At 47.3% G+C, this 24,555-nt stretch overlaps 3 non-coding genes across 3 annotated transcripts; all 3 read right to left on the bottom strand.

Moving 5' to 3' along the window:
* Positions 1–987: 987 nt before the first annotated feature.
* Positions 988–1,106, bottom strand: LOC136886954 (5S ribosomal RNA). The gene has a single exon (XR_010861905.1). It is a non-coding gene; the product is annotated as a 5S ribosomal RNA (ribosomal RNA).
* A 9,281-nt stretch (positions 1,107–10,387) lies between these two features.
* LOC136886947 (5S ribosomal RNA) lies at positions 10,388–10,506 on the bottom strand. The gene has a single exon (XR_010861898.1). It is a non-coding gene; the product is annotated as a 5S ribosomal RNA (ribosomal RNA).
* Positions 10,507–19,787: 9,281 nt separating this feature from the next.
* LOC137500647 (5S ribosomal RNA) lies at positions 19,788–19,906 on the bottom strand. The gene has a single exon (XR_011018155.1). It is a non-coding gene; the product is annotated as a 5S ribosomal RNA (ribosomal RNA).
* Positions 19,907–24,555: the final 4,649 nt, after the last annotated feature.

Below are 24,555 nucleotides of genomic sequence, written 5' to 3' on the forward strand. Positions count from 1 at the left end.
AAGGGCGTCTCGTCTTTGATAGAAATGAAAGAGTTTTACAAGTTCCTAGGCTTCAAAACTACGTTACATCGCAACACACGCACTTCGAAGATAGCGGGCTGTGTGTAGGCCACTGTACTGCACTGGTGCCCTACCGTTCGTAAGGAAGCCCGGGAGAGACACGAGCGTACTACAAACTTGTAACTTATTGCCGAACCGTGTCGTAATTTGAATAGCTACTTACCTGAAAGAACATAAAAGGAAATTGTTCGACTCTTTGAGGGGCTGCTAAATGCCGCGGTCGGTTGCTAGGACATGGCTTTCATTGTAATCACGACAGTGTCGATGACGTTGCATGGAAACCACCTTCCTCGCGATTTTCAAGGTGGGCGGGGAGTTTAGAAGCCTCGTTCCGCCCTTTAATAATCTTAATATTGGGAGAAATAGGACGTAGAATGATGTTATGTGCCATAAGAGGCCTGCAGGATAAGCTACACTAACCTAAAAGAATAAGAACAGCAAGTTTAGACATAGGGACGTACGATAGGAGGTACGAAAGTTAAAATCCTGGCACGAGTAATTGGAAGCGGTGCTAGGCTCAGCAAGGGTCCCCTAGGTCGACACACACACACACACACACACACACACACACACACACACACACACACACAGAGAGAGAGAGAGAGAGAGAGAGAGAGAGAGAGAGACGACGAATAATAATAATAATAATAATAATAATAATAATAATAATAATAATAATAATAATAATAATAACAACAACGATGATGATGATGTCGCCGCCGCCAGGTTAGGCCGGTCACCTAGGAGGAAATGCAATACTACGCTAAGCTTCGTTCCTGTATAGCCACGGGGTCGAAGAGCAGCAAAAGGTCTAGCTAGTTTCAGACGTAACAAAAAACGTGATTTAAGCAATTTCTGCTGGCCTGAGGCAAAAGTTGAAAGTAAGTTGTCGTACTGGGACTGGGAAACTTGGTAAAAAGGGAATTGAGCCAACGGCACGTGGTGTTCCCAAGCGGTCACCCATCCAAGTACTGACCACGCCCAATGTTGCTTAACTGCGGTGATCGGACGAGAACCGGTGTATTCAACATGGTATGGCCGTTGGCGAGAGAACGGAGCTTGAAACGTCCATACGAACCGCAAAGCGAGTTTCCTGGAGGTCTTTGTGGCGCGGGGGCGTTGGCAATGGTGCAGGGGTGTGCTCGGAGGTCGCCGTCGCGGAGCGGGCGCGGGTGGTTGTCGCGCTCCGCGGCGAAACGTACCCTAACTCGACTTAACCCCACTTCTCGTAACCTAACCCCAAAAAAACGCGCGCGCTGGCGCGCGCGCGCACACACACACGGGAAGTGTCGAGGGTTGTAATAATAATAATAATAATAATAATAATAATTACTGAAGGTGGTTGTGAAGGGGCCGGCGCTGTAGCGCAGGGGCAGCGTGCCTGCCTCGTAGCTGGGGGGCCCGGGTTCAATTCCCGGCCAGGCAAAGGAATTTTACCTCGATCTAATGGCTGCTTTGAGGTCCACTCAGCCTGCTTGCTTAGGGGCTGTAGTGCCATGGGGCTTGGTCTGGTTTTCATTGTAAAGGACAAAGCAGGAGGATTTTTAGCAATAAGGTAATGTAGTAGTAGTAGTAGTAGTAGTTCTTCCCTCCTTAGCTTATGATTTGAATGTTTTGCACTGTCTTTCGATGTATATGAAGTAGGACAGATAGATAAAATCAGAGTGGAGTTGATAACAAGGCTAACAGATGCTGCTCTTTTTTTTAAAGGTGTGGTGGCCCTGAAAAGGGCCGTTTGTTAAGAATGCAGCAAGGCAGAAAACCTGGCACCTTACTTGGAGCTGGTGTATTTGGTAACTGCCTTGGTACCCTCACTGACGGCGTGCTTGGCCAGCTCACCGGGCAACAGGAGGCGGACGGCAGTCTGGATCTCCCGACTGGTGATGGTGGAGCGCTTGTTGTAGTGGGCCAGACGGGAAGCCTCAGCGGCGATGCGCTCGAAGATGTCGTTGACAAAGCTGTTCATGATGCTCATCGCCTTGCTGGAGATGCCAGTATCAGGATGTACCTGTTTAAGCACCTTGTAGATGTAGATGGCATAGCTTTCCTTCCTCTTGCGCTTCTTCTTCTTGTCTCCCTTGGAGATGTTCTTCTGGGCCTTGCCGGCTTTCTTGGCTGCCTTTCCGCTTGTCTTGGGTGGCATGGTTGTCTGGGATGTCTCCTAGAAAGTAAATTTTTCGGCCCCCTTGCAATTCTTTTTAAGACCGAGAGGGCTGCATGCGACTAGCCAATGAGCGCAAGCTTACTGCAGCCTTATTGGTTGGCTCGTAACGTTGAGCAACCTTGCAGGCTACAAAACTGGTGCGCAGAGTGATTCGGTATCATTTTCCCTTCGAAGTAGAGCAGCAGAGCATCATAGCATCATGTCAGGACGAGGAAAGGGAGGAAAAGTGAAGGGCAAGTCCAAGAGTCGCTCCAGCCGTGCAGGCCTGCAGTTCCCTGTCGGCCGTATCCACCGTCTCCTCCGCAAGGGAAACTACGCTGAGCGAGTGGGTGCTGGGGCTCCTGTGTACCTGGCTGCAGTCATGGAATACCTGGCAGCTGAAGTTCTTGAGTTGGCGGGCAATGCAGCCCGTGACAACAAGAAGACCAGGATCATCCCTCGTCACTTACAGTTGGCCATCCGTAACGACGAGGAGTTGAACAAGTTGCTGTCTGGAGTGACCATTGCCCAGGGTGGTGTTCTGCCCAACATCCAGGCAGTGCTCCTGCCTAAGAAGACCGAGAAGAAGGCTTAAGTTCCTGTTCTCGGTCAGGGCGTTGGCTCACCGGAAAAATATAAATAAACGGCCCTTTTCAGGGCCACCAACTCCTTAAGATAAGAGCTGTTTGTCTATCATGCTGCTATAGCTATCTTAGCAGAAGTATGGAGAAATCCTGAAGTGATAGAGCAGTTCAGACAACTCTCCTAATAATAATGATAATAATAACAATAATGAGACACTGCAAATATGAGGGCATCTGTAACATTAGCCAGGAGAGCACAAGAATAGCCTTTCCTTTGAGGTTATTTATTTAAGGGGGAAATGAGTAAGGTAGCTCCAGGCCCCTCTTAATATTTAATTTTCAGAAGGGAAGGAAGAAGGAAGTACATTATAGATTTCTTTTCATTTCATTTATGCTGTATAATTCTGTTCTTGACTGCTGGATACTACCAACCTATGCATGTAAGAACACACACTTAACTAGAAAGGAAAGGAAAGGATACTTAAAGTAGTATATTTACAATACTTTGTCTTTTAGACGTGCACAGCAAGGAAGATAATGTTTGTTTTCTCTTGTTAGCATTAAAATGTAGACATCATAACTGATAATGAGGGCTTTTTTCCGTGCAGGTTTCGGGGAGATGACTGTTTTGAGAGGGAGAATAGCGCAAGCTACGTTAGAGGAGTACTGTAAGTGGGACTCTGTGCTCTTTTGAGAGGTAAGTGGTGGCCCTGAAAAGGGCCGTTTTTTAAATACTGCATGCTCACAAACGGGAGCACGCTCGGAGGAGACTTAACCACCAAAACCGTACAGGGTGCGTCCCTGCCTCTTGAGAGCATAGACGACATCCATGGCGGTCACGGTCTTCCTCTTGGCGTGCTCGGTGTAGGTGACGGCATCCCGGATAACGTTCTCCAGGAATACCTTGAGCACGCCACGGGTCTCCTCGTAGATAAGTCCCGAAATACGCTTGACTCCACCTCTGCGAGCGAGACGTCTGATGGCAGGCTTAGTGATGCCCTGGATGTTGTCTCGGAGCACCTTCCTGTGACGCTTGGCGCCTCCTTTGCCGAGTCCCTTGCCTCCCTTGCCTCGTCCGGTCATGATAGATCAGTAGAGCTGCGAGTTCAGAGCTAGAATGCGGCTGGCACTCGAGGCCCCTCGCTTTTGTTGAAAGTGCCTGGCCCCGGTGACGTCAGCACCGCCCGGCCAATGGGAGTGCAGCTGCTACCGAGGGTGGGGGAAGCGAAGCAATAAAACAGTCGGGCAGCAAGCCCCCGAACCATTCTTCCTGGGACGAGTCGACAGTGAGCACGTGATGGCCCGTACTAAGCAGACTGCACGTAAATCTACCGGAGGCAAGGCCCCGCGCAAGCAACTGGCCACCAAGGCTGCCCGTAAGAGCGCGCCTGCCACCGGAGGAGTGAAGAAGCCTCATCGCTACAGGCCCGGTACCGTGGCCCTGCGTGAGATCAGACGCTACCAGAAGAGCACTGAGCTTCTGATCCGCAAGCTGCCCTTCCAGCGGCTGGTGAGAGAGATAGCTCAGGACTTCAAGACCGACCTGCGCTTCCAGAGCTCGGCTGTCATGGCCTTGCAGGAGGCCAGTGAGGCCTACCTGGTGGGTCTTTTTGAAGACACCAACTTGTGTGCCATCCACGCCAAGCGTGTCACCATCATGCCTAAGGACATCCAGCTCGCCCGCCGCATCCGTGGCGAACGTGCCTAAGTCCGGTGCTTGTCTTATGGCTGGAGCTTTACCAAACGGCCCTTTTCAGGGCCACCAAAATTTCCTAGAAGAGTAGTTATTGTCTCTCTGGTCTAGGATAGAAGGAAAACGAAAAGAAAAAAAGCTAGTGGTTCCTCTAGGTTCAAGGAAAAATCTAAGAGTAACAGAATATAATAATAATAACAATAATAATAATAATAATAATAATAATAATAATAATAATAATAATCTTGAGTATTGAGTACAATAATTCATTAATTAATATCTAGGACGTGATAGTAATAATAATAATAATAATAATAATAATAATAATAATAATAATAACAACAACAACAGCAACAGCAAAAGTGCAGTAAGTAAGGATAAAGAAAAATGTAGTTAAGTACAATAATAATGAAATTTGAAGAGTGAGTCGCCCCGCAATGAGACAAACTAGCCTGTTTAGGAGGCAGAGATAGGAGAGGCCAGGGTTCCAGCCTTGGACAGTGACTGACATAATATGCTCTCTTGGGGAATAAAATTGATGGCCCTGATAAGGGCCGTTTTTCCTCTGCTCCTACGAGAGCAAGAGGTGCGTGTAGAAGGAAGCAAGAACATGAAATGTCCTCACTTCCTTTTTGCTGGTGCCTTTTTAGGCGAGGCCTTGGGCTTAGCGGCCTTTTTAGGCTTAGGTGCCTTAGGTTTCTTAGTGGGCACCTTGGCGGCCTTCTTAGCCTTGGAAGGAGCCTTCTGCTTGGGTTTGGGAGCAGGAGCGGCCTTCTTCTTCTCGGCAGGCTTTTTGGAAATGGCTTTCTTGGCTGCAGCCTTGGCTCCACCAGCCTTCTTCGCCTTGGGGATGCGCTTCTCCTTGGGGGCAGCGGACCGCTTGACAGGGGCTGCGCTGGCCTTCTCCGGCTTGGCAGCCGAAGCGAGCTTGAAGGAACCTGAAGCTCCCTTCCCCTTGGTCTGGACCAGCTCTCCGGAAGCCACGGCAGATTTCAGGTACTTCTTGATGAAAGGGGCCAGCTTCTCAGAGTCCACCTTGTAGTTGGCAGAGATGTACTTCTTGATAGCCTGCAGAGAAGATCCACCTCGTTCCTTCAGGCTCTTGATGGCACTGCCCACCATCTCGGAGGTTTTCGGATGGGCAGGCTTGGTGCGAGGTTTCTTCGATGCAGAAGCCTTGCTCTTCTTGGGCGACGCCTGGGCCGGAGCCGAGGCGGGTGCAGATGCTGCCGATGCTGTTGCTGTGTCAGCCATGGTCACGATGAGAATGTGTTCGCGCGCTCCCCTGGTTATCTGAGTGTATCAGGCTACTCGGACCGCGCAGGAAACAGCAGTGGCTGGCTGTCGGGTGGGTTGCGCGGCGACAAGTTGGGGACGTGCTTCCTAGCTCCTTTCTCGTGCTCCCTGCGTCTTTAAGGGGTGGGTTACAATCAGGGTTCGGTTAGGAAGGGATAGTCAAAGGTTTGACGCTGCTCCTCAGGTGGCAGAAGTACTCGTCACCTTGCTTCGGGCGTCCTGATGGAGGTGCGTTCGATGGGCAGCATTTCACCAGCCGCCTCTCCATGCCGACGTTTAGGGGCGGCCGTCGTCGTCGCGACGCCCCCGGGAGTGACCCCCTCTTACCTGAAGGAAGCCCAATCCTTCCTCTAGCAATGGAGCTGAACGGCCATCCTCAGGCTCTAACCCCTTCCGAGTGAGAGCAAAGGCAAGTCAGCCTTTAGGTAGTTTTCCACAGAGTGAAGCAGACCTGCTGTAATCTGCCTCTTGTAGCTTTGCTTGAAAGGACCTACAGGATAAAGGACATAAGTTAGAAGCTAGCCTCCATGACTCGTTCGACTCCTGCTTTCCTGCTGGTAGCGCCAATCTCGTAAAGTCCTAGCCTTTAGGCCTCTATTTATAAGGCTCTCAACTCTGTACAGTCTCTCACATCCAGCAGCTTTCAGCCCCTGTCGGGGGTCGAAAGCTCAGGTTGGGAAAAGGGACAGCCTGCCCAAGGGAACCTCTAGATGTTTCTTAGGGCATAATTAAATTTCCAGTTCGCTACAGAGCCTGTACCGCCTCAGGAGAGGCTTCACCCCTCGCCTGCTGGATGGAGGCATTGTGAGTCGTATCTTACTGCCTCCAGTGGGCTGCGAAGGCAGGATCGAGAACACCGTGACGGAGGAAGGGGCAGTCAGTCCAGACTCTTCAAAGAACAGATTTCCTGTACCAGGAGATGATAAGTCTGTCAGTTTGATAGACCTGGCAACATCCCTTACCTTCGGTCAAATTTCTTTAGGATGAGAGACCCTTTGAGACAGCAACTCAGCAGATTTATTGGAAGGAAGGAAGGAAGGAAGGAAGGAAGGAAGGAAGGAAGGAAGGAAGGAAGGAAGGAAGGAAGGACCATGGTTTCCCAACAAACTTCTCTGCAAGACATTGCCACAACTTACAAGGGAAAAAATGTAAAGGTTTGAGGTGCTGCAACACTCATACAGCTAACATCTCACTTAAATGGTCCTGAAAGAAAGAAAGAAAGAAAGAAAGAAAGAAAGAAAGAAAGACAGAAAGAAAGAAAGAAAGAAAGAAAGGAAAATAATAATAATAATAATAATAATAATAATAATAATAATAATAATAATAATAATAATAATAATAAGAAGAAGAAGAAGAAGAAGAAGAAGAAGAAGAAGAAGAAGAAGAAGAAGAAGAAGAAGAAGAAGTTGTGTTTAATGACCCTTCAATAGGAGTTTATTTTTTGAGAGAAGCTAGTGTTTTTACCTTGAATATGTATACTCTGAACGAGGTGAAGCAGAATTTGAAGCCAACTGATCGCGCCGAGACTCGATCTTGCTACCCACCTTCATCATACAGAGTAGCGTATGACGATGATGATGATGATGATGATGATGATGATGATGATGGTAGTAATAACTGTATCCAAAATTCAGGTAACATCAGTTTTTACTCGCAAAATGGTTTCATGATTTCTTTGGCTAAGAGAACCAAGCGGTAACCCTAACCTCGAAAATGAATTGTCGCTCTCGATTTATAAGATGCCCTTTCTTTCTTCGGCCTAGTCGCTATCTAGTCGGCAGTCGTTTGAAATCGTGCAGGTTTCTGCATGGTTCGACGTGCGTATCCTACTAGCAGTTGAAGTCAGCGTGAAATTAAGTACAGTACAGTAACTATGTGTAAGATCTCCTTCACTTGGTGAGACAAGTTGTAGGGCCAAATAAAGGTACAGAGAGCAGAGAGAGCATTACATAACATAGAGCTAAATATGCACTGTACTTGGGTTGATGGTGTATTATACTGAACGCCCTCTTCCCCCCCTCCCCCTGCCATTACATCTTTACTGAATGATTCTGCACAACGTTCCCTGCTGTTAATATTAATCCCCTACTGGGTTTTAGCTTAACGGTATCACTCGGTAATCATCATCATCATGACAGCCTCTGTCCTTCATGCTAAAAATCAGCTGCAGAGAAAAGGACCCTTTGTGTTCTTGCCATTATTATTATTATTATTATTATTATTATTATTATTATTATTATTATTATTATTATTATCATTATCATTTACCTCAGCGAATGAAAGCCCATGTATGAACATTTTTTTGTACATAAGCAACGATCAGCTGCTTTACCGACACCTTGTAATCCAAGAAAGAAAGAAAGAAAGAAAGAAAGAAAGAAAGAAAGAAAGTAAGTATAGGGGTACCTAACCACTCCTGAAAACTACTTTCATTGAAGGTTGTACTAGGCCAAACTCTAGAGACCTCTTACTAAATGGTACCATACTACAGGGCAGGTGTAAAAAATAGTTAATGAAACCGTATAATGAAAGGTACAGACTTAAGAGCAAGTGGCGTACTGGCTTATTATCCCTCCCTTCCAGGACCCTTCTTGCAACCACTAACCACCACCTACACCCCTGCCCAAGCAGTATTCGAGCATCGGGCTGTGTGATGTGGTCGCCTTAGAAGTTTGTGCTAGACAATACCCCAAAGAAAGTAGGTGGTTTAAGACAGGCAATAAAGTTTTAAGTTTTACTCCTCTTCCCTCAAATATGAAGAGAAGTACACCATAATGAGGGGTACTAAGCCATTTAAATTCATGACAGAGACCTGATGATTCTTAGCCCTGCTGATCTAGGGTGACACTTGATATAACCAGGCCAGACCCAGTACCTGAATATTTTTAGGTTATCCAAGCCAAACCTGGGTTATATATTGCCCGAAATATGTAGCATCTACCCTGTAATTAGAAGATGCAGGTGTGACTTCACGACTGGTGATGATATAACGGAGCACAATTTAGCATGTTAGGTACTAGTAGATCCACGATCAGCCCTAGCCGTGTCTGATGCAGAAATCCTAACCTGACTTGGGAAGAACGGTAACTTATTTCTTTCTTTCTTTCTTTCTTTCTTTCTTTCCTTGAACGCTAGCCTGTAGTAGTAAGGCAAGAGGCAGTGATCAGGTGGTCAGCAAAAGGACACATTATTGCTTGAGTTCGAAATTGTCCACTGCCTTAAGTAATAGTCGTATTAGTAGCAGTAATGGTGGTGGTGGTACTACTAGTAAGGTTATGTTCACTATTATCTTACGCCTTTCGTAGATGCCGAGGTGCCGGAAGTTTGTCCCGCAGGAGTTCTTTTTATGCGCCCATATCTACAGACCATCGAAATATCACACGAGTGAGCCGGTGTCGAACCTGTCAAGTAGGGCTCAGAATGGTCTAATTTTAATTCTAGGACGGTAACAGTAACTATACGGAGTTCCGATTCGTTCTACTCAATTTATCACTTGCCAAAAGATCGGTCAGCTGACGTACAAACAACAAAAACGAGTGCTTTCCTCCCTTCACCTAACCTAAAACGTCACGACTCTTTGAACTAACCCTTGTCGTCAAAAGGTTACCTTCTCAGTCTTATTTGAAGGGCGTCTCGTCTTTGATAGAAATGAAAGAGTTTTACAAGTTCCTAGGCTTCAAAACTACGTTACATCGCAACACACGCACTTCGAAGATAGCGGGCTGTGTGTAGGCCACTGTACTGCACTGGTGCCCTACCGTTCGTAAGGAAGCCCGGGAGAGACACGAGCGTACTACAAACTTGTAACTTATTGCCGAACCGTGTCGTAATTTGAATAGCTACTTACCTGAAAGAACATAAAAGGAAATTGTTCGACTCTTTGAGGGGCTGCTAAATGCCGCGGTCGGTTGCTAGGACATGGCTTTCATTGTAATCACGACAGTGTCGATGACGTTGCATGGAAACCACCTTCCTCGCGATTTTCAAGGTGGGCGGGGAGTTTAGAAGCCTCGTTCCGCCCTTTAATAATCTTAATATTGGGAGAAATAGGACGTAGAATGATGTTATGTGCCATAAGAGGCCTGCAGGATAAGCTACACTAACCTAAAAGAATAAGAACAGCAAGTTTAGACATAGGGACGTACGATAGGAGGTACGAAAGTTAAAATCCTGGCACGAGTAATTGGAAGCGGTGCTAGGCTCAGCAAGGGTCCCCTAGGTCGACACACACACACACACACACACACACACACACACACACACACACACACACAGAGAGAGAGAGAGAGAGAGAGAGAGAGAGAGAGAGACGACGAATAATAATAATAATAATAATAATAATAATAATAATAATAATAATAATAATAATAATAATAACAACAACGATGATGATGATGTCGCCGCCGCCAGGTTAGGCCGGTCACCTAGGAGGAAATGCAATACTACGCTAAGCTTCGTTCCTGTATAGCCACGGGGTCGAAGAGCAGCAAAAGGTCTAGCTAGTTTCAGACGTAACAAAAAACGTGATTTAAGCAATTTCTGCTGGCCTGAGGCAAAAGTTGAAAGTAAGTTGTCGTACTGGGACTGGGAAACTTGGTAAAAAGGGAATTGAGCCAACGGCACGTGGTGTTCCCAAGCGGTCACCCATCCAAGTACTGACCACGCCCAATGTTGCTTAACTGCGGTGATCGGACGAGAACCGGTGTATTCAACATGGTATGGCCGTTGGCGAGAGAACGGAGCTTGAAACGTCCATACGAACCGCAAAGCGAGTTTCCTGGAGGTCTTTGTGGCGCGGGGGCGTTGGCAATGGTGCAGGGGTGTGCTCGGAGGTCGCCGTCGCGGAGCGGGCGCGGGTGGTTGTCGCGCTCCGCGGCGAAACGTACCCTAACTCGACTTAACCCCACTTCTCGTAACCTAACCCCAAAAAAACGCGCGCGCTGGCGCGCGCGCGCACACACACACGGGAAGTGTCGAGGGTTGTAATAATAATAATAATAATAATAATAATAATTACTGAAGGTGGTTGTGAAGGGGCCGGCGCTGTAGCGCAGGGGCAGCGTGCCTGCCTCGTAGCTGGGGGGCCCGGGTTCAATTCCCGGCCAGGCAAAGGAATTTTACCTCGATCTAATGGCTGCTTTGAGGTCCACTCAGCCTGCTTGCTTAGGGGCTGTAGTGCCATGGGGCTTGGTCTGGTTTTCATTGTAAAGGACAAAGCAGGAGGATTTTTAGCAATAAGGTAATGTAGTAGTAGTAGTAGTAGTAGTTCTTCCCTCCTTAGCTTATGATTTGAATGTTTTGCACTGTCTTTCGATGTATATGAAGTAGGACAGATAGATAAAATCAGAGTGGAGTTGATAACAAGGCTAACAGATGCTGCTCTTTTTTTTAAAGGTGTGGTGGCCCTGAAAAGGGCCGTTTGTTAAGAATGCAGCAAGGCAGAAAACCTGGCACCTTACTTGGAGCTGGTGTATTTGGTAACTGCCTTGGTACCCTCACTGACGGCGTGCTTGGCCAGCTCACCGGGCAACAGGAGGCGGACGGCAGTCTGGATCTCCCGACTGGTGATGGTGGAGCGCTTGTTGTAGTGGGCCAGACGGGAAGCCTCAGCGGCGATGCGCTCGAAGATGTCGTTGACAAAGCTGTTCATGATGCTCATCGCCTTGCTGGAGATGCCAGTATCAGGATGTACCTGTTTAAGCACCTTGTAGATGTAGATGGCATAGCTTTCCTTCCTCTTGCGCTTCTTCTTCTTGTCTCCCTTGGAGATGTTCTTCTGGGCCTTGCCGGCTTTCTTGGCTGCCTTTCCGCTTGTCTTGGGTGGCATGGTTGTCTGGGATGTCTCCTAGAAAGTAAATTTTTCGGCCCCCTTGCAATTCTTTTTAAGACCGAGAGGGCTGCATGCGACTAGCCAATGAGCGCAAGCTTACTGCAGCCTTATTGGTTGGCTCGTAACGTTGAGCAACCTTGCAGGCTACAAAACTGGTGCGCAGAGTGATTCGGTATCATTTTCCCTTCGAAGTAGAGCAGCAGAGCATCATAGCATCATGTCAGGACGAGGAAAGGGAGGAAAAGTGAAGGGCAAGTCCAAGAGTCGCTCCAGCCGTGCAGGCCTGCAGTTCCCTGTCGGCCGTATCCACCGTCTCCTCCGCAAGGGAAACTACGCTGAGCGAGTGGGTGCTGGGGCTCCTGTGTACCTGGCTGCAGTCATGGAATACCTGGCAGCTGAAGTTCTTGAGTTGGCGGGCAATGCAGCCCGTGACAACAAGAAGACCAGGATCATCCCTCGTCACTTACAGTTGGCCATCCGTAACGACGAGGAGTTGAACAAGTTGCTGTCTGGAGTGACCATTGCCCAGGGTGGTGTTCTGCCCAACATCCAGGCAGTGCTCCTGCCTAAGAAGACCGAGAAGAAGGCTTAAGTTCCTGTTCTCGGTCAGGGCGTTGGCTCACCGGAAAAATATAAATAAACGGCCCTTTTCAGGGCCACCAACTCCTTAAGATAAGAGCTGTTTGTCTATCATGCTGCTATAGCTATCTTAGCAGAAGTATGGAGAAATCCTGAAGTGATAGAGCAGTTCAGACAACTCTCCTAATAATAATGATAATAATAACAATAATGAGACACTGCAAATATGAGGGCATCTGTAACATTAGCCAGGAGAGCACAAGAATAGCCTTTCCTTTGAGGTTATTTATTTAAGGGGGAAATGAGTAAGGTAGCTCCAGGCCCCTCTTAATATTTAATTTTCAGAAGGGAAGGAAGAAGGAAGTACATTATAGATTTCTTTTCATTTCATTTATGCTGTATAATTCTGTTCTTGACTGCTGGATACTACCAACCTATGCATGTAAGAACACACACTTAACTAGAAAGGAAAGGAAAGGATACTTAAAGTAGTATATTTACAATACTTTGTCTTTTAGACGTGCACAGCAAGGAAGATAATGTTTGTTTTCTCTTGTTAGCATTAAAATGTAGACATCATAACTGATAATGAGGGCTTTTTTCCGTGCAGGTTTCGGGGAGATGACTGTTTTGAGAGGGAGAATAGCGCAAGCTACGTTAGAGGAGTACTGTAAGTGGGACTCTGTGCTCTTTTGAGAGGTAAGTGGTGGCCCTGAAAAGGGCCGTTTTTTAAATACTGCATGCTCACAAACGGGAGCACGCTCGGAGGAGACTTAACCACCAAAACCGTACAGGGTGCGTCCCTGCCTCTTGAGAGCATAGACGACATCCATGGCGGTCACGGTCTTCCTCTTGGCGTGCTCGGTGTAGGTGACGGCATCCCGGATAACGTTCTCCAGGAATACCTTGAGCACGCCACGGGTCTCCTCGTAGATAAGTCCCGAAATACGCTTGACTCCACCTCTGCGAGCGAGACGTCTGATGGCAGGCTTAGTGATGCCCTGGATGTTGTCTCGGAGCACCTTCCTGTGACGCTTGGCGCCTCCTTTGCCGAGTCCCTTGCCTCCCTTGCCTCGTCCGGTCATGATAGATCAGTAGAGCTGCGAGTTCAGAGCTAGAATGCGGCTGGCACTCGAGGCCCCTCGCTTTTGTTGAAAGTGCCTGGCCCCGGTGACGTCAGCACCGCCCGGCCAATGGGAGTGCAGCTGCTACCGAGGGTGGGGGAAGCGAAGCAATAAAACAGTCGGGCAGCAAGCCCCCGAACCATTCTTCCTGGGACGAGTCGACAGTGAGCACGTGATGGCCCGTACTAAGCAGACTGCACGTAAATCTACCGGAGGCAAGGCCCCGCGCAAGCAACTGGCCACCAAGGCTGCCCGTAAGAGCGCGCCTGCCACCGGAGGAGTGAAGAAGCCTCATCGCTACAGGCCCGGTACCGTGGCCCTGCGTGAGATCAGACGCTACCAGAAGAGCACTGAGCTTCTGATCCGCAAGCTGCCCTTCCAGCGGCTGGTGAGAGAGATAGCTCAGGACTTCAAGACCGACCTGCGCTTCCAGAGCTCGGCTGTCATGGCCTTGCAGGAGGCCAGTGAGGCCTACCTGGTGGGTCTTTTTGAAGACACCAACTTGTGTGCCATCCACGCCAAGCGTGTCACCATCATGCCTAAGGACATCCAGCTCGCCCGCCGCATCCGTGGCGAACGTGCCTAAGTCCGGTGCTTGTCTTATGGCTGGAGCTTTACCAAACGGCCCTTTTCAGGGCCACCAAAATTTCCTAGAAGAGTAGTTATTGTCTCTCTGGTCTAGGATAGAAGGAAAACGAAAAGAAAAAAAGCTAGTGGTTCCTCTAGGTTCAAGGAAAAATCTAAGAGTAACAGAATATAATAATAATAACAATAATAATAATAATAATAATAATAATAATAATAATAATAATAATCTTGAGTATTGAGTACAATAATTCATTAATTAATATCTAGGACGTGATAGTAATAATAATAATAATAATAATAATAATAATAATAATAATAATAACAACAACAACAGCAACAGCAAAAGTGCAGTAAGTAAGGATAAAGAAAAATGTAGTTAAGTACAATAATAATGAAATTTGAAGAGTGAGTCGCCCCGCAATGAGACAAACTAGCCTGTTTAGGAGGCAGAGATAGGAGAGGCCAGGGTTCCAGCCTTGGACAGTGACTGACATAATATGCTCTCTTGGGGAATAAAATTGATGGCCCTGATAAGGGCCGTTTTTCCTCTGCTCCTACGAGAGCAAGAGGTGCGTGTAGAAGGAAGCAAGAACATGAAATGTCCTCACTTCCTTTTTGCTGGTGCCTTTTTAGGCGAGGCCTTGGGCTTAGCGGCCTTTTTAGGCTTAGGTGCCTTAGGTTTCTTAGTGGGCACCTTGGCGGCCTTCTTAGCCTTGGAAGGAGCCTTCTGCTTGGGTTTGGGAGCAGGAGCGGCCTTCTTCTTCTCGGCAGGCTTTTTGGAAATGGCTTTCTTGGCTGCAGCCTTGGCTCCACCAGCCTTCTTCGCCTTGGGGATGCGCTTCTCCTTGGGGGCAGCGGACCGCTTGACAGGGGCTGCGCTGGCCTTCTCCGGCTTGGCAGCCGAAGCGAGCTTGAAGGAACCTGAAGCTCCCTTCCCCTTGGTCTGGACCAGCTCTCCGGAAGCCACGGCAGATTTCAGGTACTTCTTGATGAAAGGGGCCAGCTTCTCAGAGTCCACCTTGTAGTTGGCAGAGATGTACTTCTTGATAGCCTGCAGAGAAGATCCACCTCGTTCCTTCAGGCTCTTGATGGCACTGCCCACCATCTCGGAGGTTTTCGGATGGGCAGGCTTGGTGCGAGGTTTCTTCGATGCAGAAGCCTTGCTCTTCTTGGGCGACGCCTGGGCCGGAGCCGAGGCGGGTGCAGATGCTGCCGATGCTGTTGCTGTGTCAGCCATGGTCACGATGAGAATGTGTTCGCGCGCTCCCCTGGTTATCTGAGTGTATCAGGCTACTCGGACCGCGCAGGAAACAGCAGTGGCTGGCTGTCGGGTGGGTTGCGCGGCGACAAGTTGGGGACGTGCTTCCTAGCTCCTTTCTCGTGCTCCCTGCGTCTTTAAGGGGTGGGTTACAATCAGGGTTCGGTTAGGAAGGGATAGTCAAAGGTTTGACGCTGCTCCTCAGGTGGCAGAAGTACTCGTCACCTTGCTTCGGGCGTCCTGATGGAGGTGCGTTCGATGGGCAGCATTTCACCAGCCGCCTCTCCATGCCGACGTTTAGGGGCGGCCGTCGTCGTCGCGACGCCCCCGGGAGTGACCCCCTCTTACCTGAAGGAAGCCCAATCCTTCCTCTAGCAATGGAGCTGAACGGCCATCCTCAGGCTCTAACCCCTTCCGAGTGAGAGCAAAGGCAAGTCAGCCTTTAGGTAGTTTTCCACAGAGTGAAGCAGACCTGCTGTAATCTGCCTCTTGTAGCTTTGCTTGAAAGGACCTACAGGATAAAGGACATAAGTTAGAAGCTAGCCTCCATGACTCGTTCGACTCCTGCTTTCCTGCTGGTAGCGCCAATCTCGTAAAGTCCTAGCCTTTAGGCCTCTATTTATAAGGCTCTCAACTCTGTACAGTCTCTCACATCCAGCAGCTTTCAGCCCCTGTCGGGGGTCGAAAGCTCAGGTTGGGAAAAGGGACAGCCTGCCCAAGGGAACCTCTAGATGTTTCTTAGGGCATAATTAAATTTCCAGTTCGCTACAGAGCCTGTACCGCCTCAGGAGAGGCTTCACCCCTCGCCTGCTGGATGGAGGCATTGTGAGTCGTATCTTACTGCCTCCAGTGGGCTGCGAAGGCAGGATCGAGAACACCGTGACGGAGGAAGGGGCAGTCAGTCCAGACTCTTCAAAGAACAGATTTCCTGTACCAGGAGATGATAAGTCTGTCAGTTTGATAGACCTGGCAACATCCCTTACCTTCGGTCAAATTTCTTTAGGATGAGAGACCCTTTGAGACAGCAACTCAGCAGATTTATTGGAAGGAAGGAAGGAAGGAAGGAAGGAAGGAAGGAAGGAAGGAAGGAAGGAAGGAAGGAAGGAAGGACCATGGTTTCCCAACAAACTTCTCTGCAAGACATTGCCACAACTTACAAGGGAAAAAATGTAAAGGTTTGAGGTGCTGCAACACTCATACAGCTAACATCTCACTTAAATGGTCCTGAAAGAAAGAAAGAAAGAAAGAAAGAAAGAAAGAAAGAAAGACAGAAAGAAAGAAAGAAAGAAAGAAAGGAAAATAATAATAATAATAATAATAATAATAATAATAATAATAATAATAATAATAATAATAATAATAATAAGAAGAAGAAGAAGAAGAAGAAGAAGAAGAAGAAGAAGAAGAAGAAGAAGAAGAAGAAGAAGTTGTGTTTAATGACCCTTCAATAGGAGTTTATTTTTTGAGAGAAGCTAGTGTTTTTACCTTGAATATGTATACTCTGAACGAGGTGAAGCAGAATTTGAAGCCAACTGATCGCGCCGAGACTCGATCTTGCTACCCACCTTCATCATACAGAGTAGCGTATGACGATGATGATGATGATGATGATGATGATGATGATGATGGTAGTAATAACTGTATCCAAAATTCAGGTAACATCAGTTTTTACTCGCAAAATGGTTTCATGATTTCTTTGGCTAAGAGAACCAAGCGGTAACCCTAACCTCGAAAATGAATTGTCGCTCTCGATTTATAAGATGCCCTTTCTTTCTTCGGCCTAGTCGCTATCTAGTCGGCAGTCGTTTGAAATCGTGCAGGTTTCTGCATGGTTCGACGTGCGTATCCTACTAGCAGTTGAAGTCAGCGTGAAATTAAGTACAGTACAGTAACTATGTGTAAGATCTCCTTCACTTGGTGAGACAAGTTGTAGGGCCAAATAAAGGTACAGAGAGCAGAGAGAGCATTACATAACATAGAGCTAAATATGCACTGTACTTGGGTTGATGGTGTATTATACTGAACGCCCTCTTCCCCCCCTCCCCCTGCCATTACATCTTTACTGAATGATTCTGCACAACGTTCCCTGCTGTTAATATTAATCCCCTACTGGGTTTTAGCTTAACGGTATCACTCGGTAATCATCATCATCATGACAGCCTCTGTCCTTCATGCTAAAAATCAGCTGCAGAGAAAAGGACCCTTTGTGTTCTTGCCATTATTATTATTATTATTATTATTATTATTATTATTATTATTATTATTATTATTATTATTATCATTATCATTTACCTCAGCGAATGAAAGCCCATGTATGAACATTTTTTTGTACATAAGCAACGATCAGCTGCTTTACCGACACCTTGTAATCCAAGAAAGAAAGAAAGAAAGAAAGAAAGAAAGAAAGAAAGAAAGTAAGTATAGGGGTACCTAACCACTCCTGAAAACTACTTTCATTGAAGGTTGTACTAGGCCAAACTCTAGAGACCTCTTACTAAATGGTACCATACTACAGGGCAGGTGTAAAAAATAGTTAATGAAACCGTATAATGAAAGGTACAGACTTAAGAGCAAGTGGCGTACTGGCTTATTATCCCTCCCTTCCAGGACCCTTCTTGCAACCACTAACCACCACCTACACCCCTGCCCAAGCAGTATTCGAGCATCGGGCTGTGTGATGTGGTCGCCTTAGAAGTTTGTGCTAGACAATACCCCAAAGAAAGTAGGTGGTTTAAGACAGGCAATAAAGTTTTAAGTTTTACTCCTCTTCCCTCAAATATGAAGAGAAGTACACCATAATGAGGGGTACTAAGCCATTTAAATTCATGACAGAGACCTGATGATTCTTAGCCCTGCTGATCTAGGGTGACACTTGATATAACCAGGCCAGACCCAGTACCTGAATATTTTTAGGTTATCCAAGCCAAACCTGGGTTATATATTGCCCGAAATATGTAGCATCTACCCTGTAATTAGAAGATGCAGGTGTGACTTCACGACTGGTGATGATATAACGGAGCACAATTTAGCATGTTAGGTACTAGTAGATCCACGATCAGCCCTAGCCGTGTCTGATGCAGAAATCCTAACCTGACTTGGGAAGAACGGTAACTTATTTCTTTCTTTCTTTCTTTCTTTCTTTCTTTCCTTGAACGCTAGCCTGTAGTAGTAAGGCAAGAGGCAGTGATCAGGTGGTCAGCAAAAGGACACATTATTGCTTGAGTTCGAAATTGTCCACTGCCTTAAGTAATAGTCGTATTAGTAGCAGTAATGGTGGTGGTGGTACTACTAGTAAGGTTATGTTCACTATTATCTTACGCCTTTCGTAGATGCCGAGGTGCCGGAAGTTTGTCCCGCAGGAGTTCTTTTTATGCGCCCATATCTACAGACCATCGAAATATCACACGAGTGAGCCGGTGTCGAACCTGTCAAGTAGGGCTCAGAATGGTCTAATTTTAATTCTAGGACGGTAACAGTAACTATACGGAGTTCCGATTCGTTCTACTCAATTTATCACTTGCCAAAAGATCGGTCAGCTGACGTACAAACAACAAAAACGAGTGCTTTCCTCCCTTCACCTAACCTAAAACGTCACGACTCTTTGAACTAACCCTTGTCGTCAAAAGGTTACCTTCTCAGTCTTATTTGAAGGGCGTCTCGTCTTTGATAGAAATGAAAGAGTTTTACAAGTTCCTAGGCTTCAAAACTACGTTACATCGCAACACACGCACTTCGAAGATAGCGGGCTGTGTGTAGGCCACTGTACTGCACTGGTGCCCTACCGTTCGTAAGGAAGCCCGGGAGAGACACGAGCGTACTACAAACTTGTAACTTATTGCCGAACCGTGTCGTAATTTGAATAGCTACTTACCTGAAAGAACATAAAAGGAAATTGTTCGACTCTTTGAGGGGCTGCTAAATGCCGCGGTCGGTTGCTAGGACATGGCTTTCATTGTAATCACGACAGTGTCGATGACGTTGCATGGAAACCACCTTCCTCGCGATTTTCAAGGTGGGCGGGGAGTTTAGAAGCCTCGTTCCGCCCTTTAATAATCTTAATATTGGGAGAAATAGGACGTAGAATGATGTTATGTGCCATAAGAGGCCTGCAGGATAAGCTACACTAACCTAAAAGAATAAGAACAGCAAGTTTAGACATAGGGACGTACGATAGGAGGTACGAAAGTTAAAATCCTGGCACGAGTAATTGGAAGCGGTGCTAGGCTCAGCAAGGGTCCCCTAGGTCGACACACACACACACACACACACACACACACACACACACACACACACACACAGAGAGAGAGAGAGAGAGAGAGAGAGAGAGAGAGAGACGACGAATAATAATAATAATAATAATAATAATAATAATAATAATAATAATAATAATAATAATAACAACAACGATGATGATGATGTCGCCGCCGCCAGGTTAGGCCGGTCACCTAGGAGGAAATGCAATACTACGCTAAGCTTCGTTCCTGTATAGCCACGGGGTCGAAGAGCAGCAAAAGGTCTAGCTAGTTTCAGACGTAACAAAAAACGTGATTTAAGCAATTTCTGCTGGCCTGAGGCAAAAGTTGAAAGTAAGTTGTCGTACTGGGACTGGGAAACTTGGTAAAAAGGGAATTGAGCCAACGGCACGTGGTGTTCCCAAGCGGTCACCCATCCAAGTACTGACCACGCCCAATGTTGCTTAACTGCGGTGATCGGACGAGAACCGGTGTATTCAACATGGTATGGCCGTTGGCGAGAGAACGGAGCTTGAAACGTCCATACGAACCGCAAAGCGAGTTTCCTGGAGGTCTTTGTGGCGCGGGGGCGTTGGCAATGGTGCAGGGGTGTGCTCGGAGGTCGCCGTCGCGGAGCGGGCGCGGGTGGTTGTCGCGCTCCGCGGCGAAACGTACCCTAACTCGACTTAACCCCACTTCTCGTAACCTAACCCCAAAAAAACGCGCGCGCTGGCGCGCGCGCGCACACACACACGGGAAGTGTCGAGGGTTGTAATAATAATAATAATAATAATAATAATAATTACTGAAGGTGGTTGTGAAGGGGCCGGCGCTGTAGCGCAGGGGCAGCGTGCCTGCCTCGTAGCTGGGGGGCCCGGGTTCAATTCCCGGCCAGGCAAAGGAATTTTACCTCGATCTAATGGCTGCTTTGAGGTCCACTCAGCCTGCTTGCTTAGGGGCTGTAGTGCCATGGGGCTTGGTCTGGTTTTCATTGTAAAGGACAAAGCAGGAGGATTTTTAGCAATAAGGTAATGTAGTAGTAGTAGTAGTAGTAGTTCTTCCCTCCTTAGCTTATGATTTGAATGTTTTGCACTGTCTTTCGATGTATATGAAGTAGGACAGATAGATAAAATCAGAGTGGAGTTGATAACAAGGCTAACAGATGCTGCTCTTTTTTTTAAAGGTGTGGTGGCCCTGAAAAGGGCCGTTTGTTAAGAATGCAGCAAGGCAGAAAACCTGGCACCTTACTTGGAGCTGGTGTATTTGGTAACTGCCTTGGTACCCTCACTGACGGCGTGCTTGGCCAGCTCACCGGGCAACAGGAGGCGGACGGCAGTCTGGATCTCCCGACTGGTGATGGTGGAGCGCTTGTTGTAGTGGGCCAGACGGGAAGCCTCAGCGGCGATGCGCTCGAAGATGTCGTTGACAAAGCTGTTCATGATGCTCATCGCCTTGCTGGAGATGCCAGTATCAGGATGTACCTGTTTAAGCACCTTGTAGATGTAGATGGCATAGCTTTCCTTCCTCTTGCGCTTCTTCTTCTTGTCTCCCTTGGAGATGTTCTTCTGGGCCTTGCCGGCTTTCTTGGCTGCCTTTCCGCTTGTCTTGGGTGGCATGGTTGTCTGGGATGTCTCCTAGAAAGTAAATTTTTCGGCTTTTTTTTTTTTTTTTTTTTTTTTTTTTTGCGGTTGATTGATGGCCAGTGGATGGGAGCCCCGGGGCGAAAATAATGCCCCCCTACTCATCTGTTTCCAAGGTTTGCCAATGAGGCAGGAAGTCTCTGTTCGCGCTACACTGGTGGGGGATAAAGCAATCTGTCAGATAGACCAAGGGCCTATCGTCAGAGAAGAAACCCCCTCATCGCTACTAGTTTGTGCTCAAGAGAGTAATTTACTAGGAAATTGGGTCCTTCTTAACAAACGGCACTTAACAGGGGAAAAATTTTGACGTAATTTAGTGGGTCATTGGTATTAATTTGCAAAAGGCCGAAAGGGTTGGCAGGTTCGAATTTTAAAACAGATCATAAGTGATCCAAGGGCCACGGTACTTCAGGCGAGTCCGCGGCTTCTTGGTCCTCATGATCCGTTTTAATAAAAGAATACCAGGGTCCTCTGATAGGTTCGAGAGGATCCTAGCCCTGGTCATCCTCACTATTTTATTTATCTGAGATCTAAGTGTGGGGATACGAAGCTCAGCCCGTATCCTCTTGTTAGATTTCAGATATGGTGCTCTGGTCATCATTCGTAGTGTCTTATTCTGAAAGGTTTGTAATTTGGAAAGCGGAGTCTTGGCAATATAGCCCCAGGCCTCGCAGCCATACAGCAGGATGGGCCTAATACATGCTAGGTAAATATTTCTCTTGATGGTGGTAGAGATATATTTATTGCCTAGCAGAGGTCTCAGTGCTTTCATCCGTGCCGTGGCACGCTGCCGGGCCTGTTCTATATTGTATCTCCAGGACAAAGTTCTGTCCAATATTAGGCCAAGGTATTTAATTTGGTTAGTCCAAGACACGGGGACGTTATTAATAGTGAGGCGATCAAGGTTAGGCCGGCGCCGGGTGAAAACAATTGCCTGTGTTTTGTCCGCATTTATTTTCACCTTGTTCCGGAGACACCACTCCCAGAAGGAATCGATCCATTGTTGCAGTCGTCGGACGGCATAGTCATTTCGTTTCATGCCGATGTAAATGGCTATGTCATCCGCATACTGCTGGATCTCTACTCCGTCTCGTGTGGGAAGATCGTTCACATATAGGCCGTAGAGAGTGGGGCTCAGCACTCCACCCTGTGGGACTCCAGCTCTGAGTGCCCGAGGGGTAGATTGCTCCCCTTCACAGGAAATATAAAATTTCCTGTTAGTCAAATATGACTGAATAATTTTGACTAGGTATGTAGGAACTTGATATAGTTCCAGAAGTTTCACTATTAAATTATCGTGCCAGACAGTGTCGAAAGCTTTCTCTACGTCGAAAAATACTGCTGGCACGCTACGGCGCATATTGAACGACCTTGTGACATACTGTGTCAGGCGCAGCGCCGCAAGGGGGGCACTGCGCCTGGACCTGAACCCAAACTGCTCAGGTCGCAGTATGTTGCGGGTGCTTAGGTATCCATTGAGGCGTGAGAGAAGAAGTCTCTCGAATATCTTAGAGATATGTGATAACAGGGTTATCGGACGATAATTTTGAGGGAATAATTTATCCTTCCCTGGCTTCGGGAAGACTATCATTTTTCCAGTCTTCCAGACGTCAGGGAAGTATCCCAGTTTTATGCAGGCCGAAAAAATGGTAGCTAAGAAAATTACTGCCCTGTATGGCAGTGACTTAATTTCTTTATTTGTAACCCTGTCATCACCGGGAGACTTCTTCTCGTTTAAATTTTTAATAGCCCTGCGAACCTCGCGAGGCTGGAAGTCAGGTACGTTAAAGTCAGGTGTCCATTGTCTTTCGAAAGCCAAGGCTTTTCTGCGTATCTCACGGGTCCGTCGTTCGTCATCGTCATCGTCATCGTCAGCTAAGTTGTGAGTTACGCACTGGCTTTCAATAGTATCCGCAAAAGCCTCAGCTTTATCATAAGGGGAGAACACCAGGCCGTGCCGGCCGTGGATGGCACGCCGGGGTTCCTGGGTTCGAGTCAGACCGCGAGTGACACGCCAAAAGTCGCGTTCTGACTCATGCTCTGAAAGATGTCGGCAGAACTCCTCCCATCTTTCAATCTTACGCTCCAGCAAGCGATTGCGGACTTCGCGGGCTAATTCCTGGTATTCCGCCCGGTCAGCGGGGTCCCGGAATCGTTGCCATCTCTTCCTGTATCTATTTTTAATTTGGATCAAATCCTTAAGGAGATCCGGTGTGGTATCATCCTCAGAACCAGGACAGTGCTGAGAACGATTATTATTATTATTATTATTAATTTTGGCTGCTCGAATGATGTATTTCCGTGCATTGCTGACCTTATTATTAAGGTGCGCAATCGCACGGTCCACATCATTCTCGCTGGTGACCGGAAAGGTTTTCAAATTTTTGTTGACATGCCACGTGAATTTGTGGTAGTCAAGATTTAATTTAGGTACAGGAAGTGACGGCTCTTCAAGCCTAACCCAGGTAAGATTGAAAATGATGGGTTTATGATCCGAATTTAATTCGTCAGGGACTAAGAAATCAATAGCCCTGTTGTAATACTTAGTGACTGCGACATCTAAGACATCAGGTAGGCCACCATTATCCGGATAGAAGGTGGGCTCCGTGGGGGCATATACACTGATGTCAGTATCAAGTGAATGTTGCTGGAGTATTCTCCCCCTAGGATTAATAGTCCTGGAGTTCCAGTCGGTGTGCTTGGAATTCAAGTCGCCTCCAATGATAGAGGGCGTATGGCTTTGATTATTAAGTAAAATATCTAGCTCAGCCGTGTGAAGCGGAGCTTTGGGGGGGAGATAGGCCGCAAAAATTCGATAATGATAGTTATCATGTCTAATCTCGATACCGAGAGACTCAATAGCTCCAAGAGGGAGAGGGTCGATGACGTGATGAGTAAGCTTAGACTTAATCAGCACAGCCACTCCCCCGCCCTCTCTGTCAGCTCTATCTTTGCGGTATACCGCAAAGTTCTTAATTTTGAAAGGCATATGGGGTTTCAGCCATGTTTCCCCTAGAAGGAGGATATCAATGTTGTGCTCAGAGATAAACGACTCGAGTTCGTATCTCTGAGCAGAAACACCCTTGCAATTCCAGGCACAAACCCTAAGGTCCATAGTCAAACAATGACAGCCTCTTTAGGGCTCTGAAAAGTACTGAAAAACAGCACTTAACAGGACTCCAATCTTGTCTATCATTGTTTCACATGACCTTAGTTTGGTCATCGTGTCTTTAATGATAGGTAGCAGTTTAGAAAAATTAATTTGCCTCACAAGGTTCAAAATGTCACTCATGCCCGAAAAGTCGGAGATGGGTGACGCTTCCTCTGAGGGGGCAGGGTTCGATGCAGGGGCGGGGGCCGCCTGGGCACCTCCAGCAGCAGCTGCGTACGAGAAGTTGGGATCAACTTCGCGGGAGGGGGGGAGGACCTTTCGCTTCTCGGTTTTCAAGACCTCCCTAACCATTTTCTGTTCCATAATGTTCCGGAACAGCTGGCATCCCCTCCAGGAGGCGGGGTGTTCGCCCTGGC

This window comes from Anabrus simplex, chromosome 4 (genome assembly GCF_040414725.1).
Source record: "Anabrus simplex isolate iqAnaSimp1 chromosome 4, ASM4041472v1, whole genome shotgun sequence".
Classification (NCBI taxonomy): Eukaryota; Metazoa; Arthropoda; class Insecta; order Orthoptera; family Tettigoniidae; genus Anabrus; species Anabrus simplex.